We start from the raw sequence: 8,489 nt of genomic DNA, 5'->3' as shown, positions 1-8,489 counted from the left end.
TGAGCCCAGGAGTTTGAGGTTGCAGTAAGCTATGACGACTCCACTGCTCTCTAGCCAGGGAGACAGAGCAAGACTCTGTCTCAAAAAAAAGTACAAAACAGACCAATGAATTTTAATGCAACAAAGTACAAAAAGTATATAGATATGTTTTCAGATTCCACATTGCAACTAACCTTTAAGAAATCACCACTTGTTGAGTTTTGTTGCAGAATCACAATTATCATAATTATCACAATTATCAGAAAAAGTTATTAAACTATTCCTCCCAGTGTGGTGGCATGAAGCTAGATTTTACTCATATACTTCAACCAGAACGCAGAAGCTGATGAAGAACCCAGCTGTCTTCTATTAGGCCAAATATTAAGAAGACTTACAAAAATGTAATACAGTTGCTATTCTTTGACTAATTATCTTGTTTTGGAATATAGTTGTTTGCATAAAAATGTTATTTACATTAACCTGGGTGAGTGACTTCCTTCCTGAGGCACGAAGATTGCCAGCCTGGGCAACATAGTGAAACTTGGTCTTTGAAACAATTTTTAAAACTTAAAATGTCACTTATATTAAGCTATAATTGTTTTATTAGTTATCCCAACGAATTAATAAATATATATTAAATTAATTTATTTTTCTTTTTTGGAGACAGCATCTCACTCTGCTGCCTGGGCTAAAGCATTGTGGTGTCACCATAGCTCCTGTGACCTCAAACTGCAAGACTCAAGCCATCCTCCTTCCTCAGCCTCCAGAGTAGCTGGGACTACAGGCACGTCACCATGCCCGGCTAATTTTTCTATTCTTTGTAGAAATGAAGTCTCACTATGTTGCCCAGGCTGGTCTCCAACTCCTAGCCCCGAGCAATCCTCCCACTTTGGCCTTCCAAAGCGCTGGGATCAAAGGCGTAAGCCACTATACCCAGCCTAAATTAATTTCTAATAACGTAGTTATCAACAGATATAATCCATATAAACAAAAGTTACTTGGAATCCTACATCATTTTTAAGAGTGTAAGGGGATCCTGAGACCAAAAACTTTGAGAACCATTAAAGTAATACTTAATACCTTTTTATTTACTTTCTGAGTTTTTATCTCTGTAAATCTTACATATGCTGCCATAAATGTTTAAAGGAAGCTGAGCATAAGATATAAATCTTCCTTTCTTCAAAAGTATAATACAATGAAGCAAAAGATATTCTCCCCCCCTAAAAAAAGACAAGATGGCTGGGTTAACAGAATGTTGTATTTGCCAAAGATAACTACAGTACTATAAGAAAGCTGTAATACAGAACTTACACATAAATAGAGCCAAAGAATTTTCACTGAATGATGCACAGAAAAATACAAAAGTTTGGGTTTGAGAAGAATTAACATAGTTCTTAAGTGAATTACTTATTCACTTTTATCCAGTTTTTATTTTACTGTAGTTGGTTTCTAACTATCATTTAAACTTACCACTCTCATTAAAGAATATTCAAAGAATTCTATGTAGAACATAAATCTGATAATAAAAGTCATGAAAAAATACTTAACTATAACAAAAACAATCCATTGTTTTGAATAATGCAACATTGGTCACCATCATTATTAGAATAAATACAATGGGCTCTGCACTATAATGAATTACCAAGCTAAAAAAGGCCATCCAGCTAAGGGAGTTAATGGCATTCATTAATTAGGTTCCTTTTTTAGTTCTTCCGTGAAGCATAATTTATCAATTTAAATGCCAGCACAAAACCTTGTATGGGGCAGATGTTAAAAAAATTACTTGGGCCAGGCGAGGTGGCTCATGCCTGTAATCCTAGCACTCTGGGAGGCCAAGGTGGGAGGATCACTTGAGGTCAGGAGTTAGAGACCAGCCTGAGCAAGAGTGAGACCCCATCTCTACTAAAAAAAATAGAAACAAATGATTTGGACAGCTAAAAATATACACAGAAAAAAAAATTAGCCGGGCATGGTGGCACACGCCTGTAGTCCCAGCTACTCAGGAGGCTGAGGCAGAAGGATTGCTTAAGCCCAGGAATTTGAGGTTGCTGTGAGCTTGACGCCAGGGCACTCTAGCCAGGGCAACAGAGCAACACTCTGTCTCAAAAAAAAAAATAATAAAATTACTTGTTCCTACAATGATTGAGCAAGGTGAAATGACAGCATATTTTCGTCAGTCAGGAATGATTAAGGTGGGTGCAGAAGCTCATAAGCCAGGGCAAATTTCAAGAACTGTGCTTCCAAAGTCACACATCTGACCTAAGAGGCATATTCTGCATTCTGCCTAAAAGGGAAAAGTGGCTCTATTACAGGCCTAGTTTCCTCATTTCCTCACATGCTCTAGACCTGAATTCGCAGCTTCCAAATTAAACACTTGTAAAGCACTTCTCATCCTACTCTGATATATAATTCCACTGACATCTAGGTGGTGAGAATTTTTGTTTTTCAAAAAAAATTCCATGGGTATTGGTGCTCTCTGTAAAGCTGAACCTAAAGACCTGATCAGAAGAGAGAGTGAATAGAGCACAGTTCACTGCAACCTGGATGTTCTCAAGTGAAATCCGTGTTTTAATAGGTTTTTTAAAAATTAATGTTCAGGTGGGAGGAAAAATCCACTTTTTTTTTTTTTTTTTTTTTTTTTTTTGAGACAGAGTCTCACTCTGTTGCCCAGGCTAGAGTGAGTGCCGTGGCGTCAGCCTAGCTCACAGCAACCTCAAACTCCTGGGCTCAAGCAATCCTCCTGTCTCAGCCTCCCGAGTAGCTGCCACCCACATCTTATTTCACTAAGTAGCGCTTTTGTTCTCTGCAAAGGCTATTGAGATATCATTTTGTAATACTAGATACTATGTACTGCAATTATTCCCTGCTGAAAGAATCCCATTTTCAGTTATCTGTGACTACAGAAAACATGGTTCATAGTACTTCTCAAATCTCAACGTCTAAACTCCTACCTCCTGCTCCTCCTCTTGCCCGCCGCGTCCCCGCACCCCACCCCCCGGGAAATACTGCCCGCACCGGGTTTTCAGACGCATCATTTAGGCGTAGGAGGAGGCGCTAATTTTTGGACTTGTTATCCCATTCTGCCTGTGCAAAATAAACCTGTTGTAAAATAATCTCAGGACCAGAGATGAAAACAGAGGACCCAATTCCCTTCTGCTCGCATCCATCTATCGTTGTAAACTTCCCTACAGCCATCAATGCACCCATTTCTACTCCAGAGCAGCCCCACCTGTGCCCAGACCTCAATCTCCAACCCGAATCACTCCATGACCTTGGGCCCGGGCCACTGCTCCCTTCCCAAGATAACGACTGTAAAACCAGGATCCCCACACCCCGCCCCGCAGACACCAGAGGCCTCCGGGTTCAGGTCAGGTCAGCGGGTTGCGGCGGGGGCAAGCGAACAAACCGCAGGAACCGCAGCTCCGCGACGGCTGGAAAGGCTGGCTCCGGGGCAACGCCGGGGAAAAAAGGACGCCAGGGGCGGGGACAGGGCCCGGGGCTACCTGCGGGGCCGGTACCGACGCAGCCCCAGTAGCCGCAATGGCTGCACGCCACCCCGGGGCTCTGGAAGCCCTCGCGGCAGTCCTCCGAACTCCGGCCCTGACCCGTCTGCGGTCATGGCCCCTCATTAACTCTGACCGCCCAGCGAGCAGCGGCAGGTGATGCGGCGATTGGGCAGCCGAGCGTGCAGTTTAGCTGCCTACCTCAGGCGACGGCGTCTCGGAGCCTCCTACCTCCCTCCCGGGGCGCGAGGAGCCGCGAGAAAGTAGGAAGAGGCGTGCGAGGCAACACGCCACAGAGGGTGGGACAGGAAGAAGGGAAATCGTCCCCTCTCCAGAAGAGCTGGCAAAAGGGAGGTGGGAACGCGGGCGGCGGGGACCGTCAGGGACGCTCACGTACCTTCCTTTTTGCCTGGCGGAGGGTCCAGCTGGAGCCAGCAGATCGCCTCACATCCGGGTATCGGAAGACACTCAGCTGCTTCTGCTGCGCCCGCCGCCTCCCCCGCGGCGCAAACAGCAAACTTCCGGCGACGACGGCGACGCCTCGCCCGTCAAATGGGAGTTACCTGTGACCGTCTTGGGTGCGCTTGCGCAACGCTCCTCTTCAGCCCTAATGGGCTCAGCTGACGTGCCCAGAAGACGAAGATGGCCGCCACGCTCGCTGCGTGTCACGCAATTTTTCACCCCGGCCCGGACGGCTGGGCGTCGGGGAAAGGCAAGCCAGCGTCCACCCTCAGCGCAGGCGCGATGGGAGGCCTCGCGTGCGCGCCTCCGCGGGTGGGCGCCTAGCGGGGAGCCGGCGGCGCCCCCTAGCGGCGGGCGCTTGTCCTTCCTGGGGTCATCTCTTGGAATAAAACCACCCAGGCCGGTGGTTTACCTTGCAAATTGGTCGCAAATGGGTACCCTGTAGGTTTCGAGTACTCCTATGTGAGCCGATGTAAGGGGTGGGGGGATGAATTGATCCTTTTCTCCCTTTCCCCTGCACTGCCCTTCAACGCCTCTAAAAAATGCAAGGTTTCACCCTCTCCTTGCTCGCTTTCCTCCTTGTGCATCAGAGCACAAAAGCCTATAACAAACGGTATAGAATGTTCCGCTAGATTTAGTCAGGGCAGGAGTTCAGACAAAGCTTTGGTTCTTCCAAGCATCTAAAGATAGAATCCAGGATTCTACCACTAGGATCCGTGGCCCCCACACTGCTTTTGAACATGTTTTCTGTGCTTCTCCTTCCTTATTTGAAGAACCCTGAGGATGGATAAATCGGTACTTGTGCCTTTCCAAATGGGGAGAGGTGATCTAAGTGAATTCTCCCATTCCTGCCCTCCTTGTTTGAAGCCAAGTACAACCAAAATGTGCTCTAGGTTTGTCAAGCCTGACATTTTTCCTACAATTCGTTTTCCACAAAACTTTAGGGTCAGTTTGGTCGGGGAGATTTTATGGCTTACAAACCAAAACAAGAAGTGTTGGGGAGTCCGTTCCCCAACTGTGATGAGGTACAGTAATCACTATAGCTCTGTGAGCCACAGTGAAGCCATCTTGTATGCAGGCTAGTGCAGCCATCTTGTGTACGGACTCACTGTCGTGTGAAGGTAAAAAAAAAAAGAATACATGAATAACAGAAAAAAAATTTATACAGTGATTAACTTGTAAGTGATTGTTTAAAATCATTAGGTGTGTATAGTTACATTGTACTACGCTTGGCAGTTCCTTGGAAAAATGTTCCTTGGCTGTTCCTCAAAAAAATGTTCCTTGATTTAACGGTTGCTATTTGCTTCTGTAAGTTTGCTTGCTTATGAATTATTATAATCAACATGTTCTGAGGTGTATGTGTATTGTTAGTATTGTTAGTGGTAAAGGTATATAACCCCTGCCCACTTTAAGATCGGGGCCATTCTCTGTCTCTGGACTTTCCCAGAACAGGGGGTGGTCGCTGGCCAGCTAATAAAGACTCCTAATTTGGCTCAATTCAGTCTTTAGGTGGTCATTTCTCGAATCTTAGGCTATAACACCCACCAATGGTTGTGTTGTGTTACTTGGCAAAGATCTACCCACTACTGCCTGCTCTTCCAGTCCGCATGTATACTTTTTTTTTTTTTTGAGACAGAGTCTCACTCTGTTGCCCAGGCTAGAGTGCGTGGCATCAGCCTAGCTCACAGCAACCTCAAACTCCTGGGTTCAAGCAATCCTCCTGCCTCAGCCTCCCGAGTAGCTGGGACTACAGGCATGCGCCACCATGCCCGGCTAATTTTTTCTATGTATTTTTAGTTGTCCAGCTAATTTCTTTCTATTTTTTTTTTAGTGGGGGGGAGTCTCGATCTTGCTCAGGCTGATCTCTTGGACTCCTGAGCTCAAAGGATCCACCCTCCTCGCCCTCCCAGAGTGCTAGGATTACAGGCGTGAGCCACCCCGCCTGGCCACCATATGTACTTTTAATGACATATGCCAAACGCTCAAATTGGGGAAAAACCTAGGAGTAAACTTCCAACCTGGTTAAAGCTGATTATTTACCAGGGGGGCTGACCCGTGTTCGCTTTAATCTTTAGATTGTCAGCAACTGGTGAGATTTCTTTTAGTTGAGTAAACCACTTTGTCTTTAGTAACTCAAATTCTGGCATACCCACAAAGAAACCATATTTACAAGCTTTCATGCTCACAAAATAGGCCTCTACTTCTGAGTGAATCTCTATTTGTTGTATTGGCCTTGATCAGGAGCATAAGAATCCTCACAAATGTCAGACCATGAGAAATAATATGTCATTGTTTTGGTACCTAGTATTTTCATGTATAATTCATGTCTGCAATTTATTCTATATTTCTTTTCTAAAACTATATATAGTCAGTTTCTTAAGCTTGCTGTGAATGAATAAAAACACTTTGCGTTTACGGGAAAAATAAACTTTCTTGGGCATTATTCTTTATCATTTTGAAGGATATTTTTCACTTATAATTCATTAATACCAATAGTCTCAATTTGTAGTGTGATTAAGTCTTTGTTACTCTGTAATATCATATTTGTTTTCCCTTCCAGCAATAGTTTTCTTTTAGAGCAATCTATGTGCTTTGAAATTTGGTTCACTTAATGTGATTGTCCACTAAAAAATAATCATGATCAATTCTCTTGACTGAGCTTTCAGTCTTTTCCAGGAAAGAGTAAAGATTTTGGATTTCACAAATAATGGTCAATGGAAAGCCTAGCATTGAACTGGTGGAGGAGTAGAGATCACAATTGAAACAAAGAAAAACAAGTTTTAGTTCAAAAGGGGTCTGAGACTAGCAAGACAATGTTTTCTCAGATAACTATAGGAGGACATTCAACTTAGAAAAAGAAAGAGGTGTTTGACAATCCAAACAAAATATTAGTCAAGTCTCTTTAGTTTGAAAATGACTGAAATCAATCTTAAACTAATATAAGCAACAGTTTTTATAAAGGACTTTATGCTACCATAACTGGGAACTGTAGGGGAGCAGTTGACCTCAGGCCATCCTGAAATCTGAGGTTCAGATGATGTCAGCAGGACACTCTACAATGCTCAGCTATTCTTTCATCTATATTAGCTTCATTCTTAAATATGCTCTCCCTACAACTCAGCAAAGATTATGTAAGCTCACAGCAAACTGATTCCAGTAAAAAGAGAGGCCCAGTTCCTGAGAGCTCCTAAGAAAGTCCTGGGGAGGAAAGCTCTGATTCATTCAGCTTTTCCATGGGCCCATGCCAGAAACAAATGCTATTACCCAGATGACACACCTTGGTTCTCAACATTATGGTTCTATAAATGGTGAAGGTCTTTTTCATACCTCCTACAGCAAGAATTGCAAGACCCTACTCTATGTTCTTTTGCTAAACTCAAAACTGTGACTATAATCTCCTGGACTTGTTTAAAACATTGCTTGTTTTCCTTACTGACTCCAAACTGCAGAAGGTACTTTTCTGCACTGGCTTATCATTAGGACATCTACTTCTAAAAACTGATAATGGAATAGTTGCATTGTCCCACACATTACATTCTCATTTCCTTGTTCCTTTTCTTTCTTATGACCAATCTATATGCCTGCAACATGTAAAACCTCTGCTAAATCATAGAGGACAAGACAATCTGACTTTCACTAATCTTTCTACTGGCAGCAAATAAAGGCCTTTATTTTGTTGCTCCACTCTTGTTGACTTTATTTCAAGACTTTTGACAGTTTTAAACTGAGAAAGTAAAAATCCTAAAAAATTTCAAACGAGAAAACAAAGACAAAGAAAATTATAGCCATTTGATATAAAGCAACTGACAGACATTTCAATTTGCCATCTGGGAGACTCAACACACACAAGTAATAAGGCTGGCCCCACATACTTGAGAGGGGATGAGTAGATGTTAGCCAGATTAAAGAACTGCATATACAAAAGGCTGGAGAGGAAAGTGAACTTGGTGAGTTGCAAGAACTCAAATATCCCTACACTACTGAGGGGAAAGGGGATGGATTAAGAAGTAGGCAGAGCCCAAAGTAGGAAGAGCCTTAAGGATAATAGGGAAGAATACCCTGTGCTCAGTACTGGGGATATTGCGGTGAACAATGCACATAAGGTTTCCTTCCTCATGGAGCATACATTCTAATGGGGGAGACATTCAGTTATTTCACAAATATTTATTGATGGCACATTACATGCAAGGCACTATTCTAGATCCGGGGATGCTGCAGTGAACAGAACAGACAAAATTCCCTGCTTTCAGACAGTTTACATTCTCCTGTCAGACAATAAATAATTAAATGCTAAGAAGGAAACATGGTAATAAATAAAGCAGCACTATCCAATCAAACTTTCCATGATGATAAAAATATTCTATATCTGCATTATTCAAAAGGGTAGCCATAGCCACACATGAGTACTTGAAATGTGGTTATTGCAACTGAGGAACAGAATTTTTAATTTTATTTAATGTTAATTTTTTTAAGAGATTGGGTCTCTTGATAGGCAACATTTGCTGTAAAACAAAATAAAGGAGATGAGTTTTGCCCTGTCACCCC

This window comes from Eulemur rufifrons, chromosome 5, assembly GCF_041146395.1.
Source record: "Eulemur rufifrons isolate Redbay chromosome 5, OSU_ERuf_1, whole genome shotgun sequence".
NCBI lineage: Eukaryota > Metazoa > Chordata > Mammalia > Primates > Lemuridae > Eulemur > Eulemur rufifrons.
Note: the sequence above shows the minus strand (reverse complement) of the source record.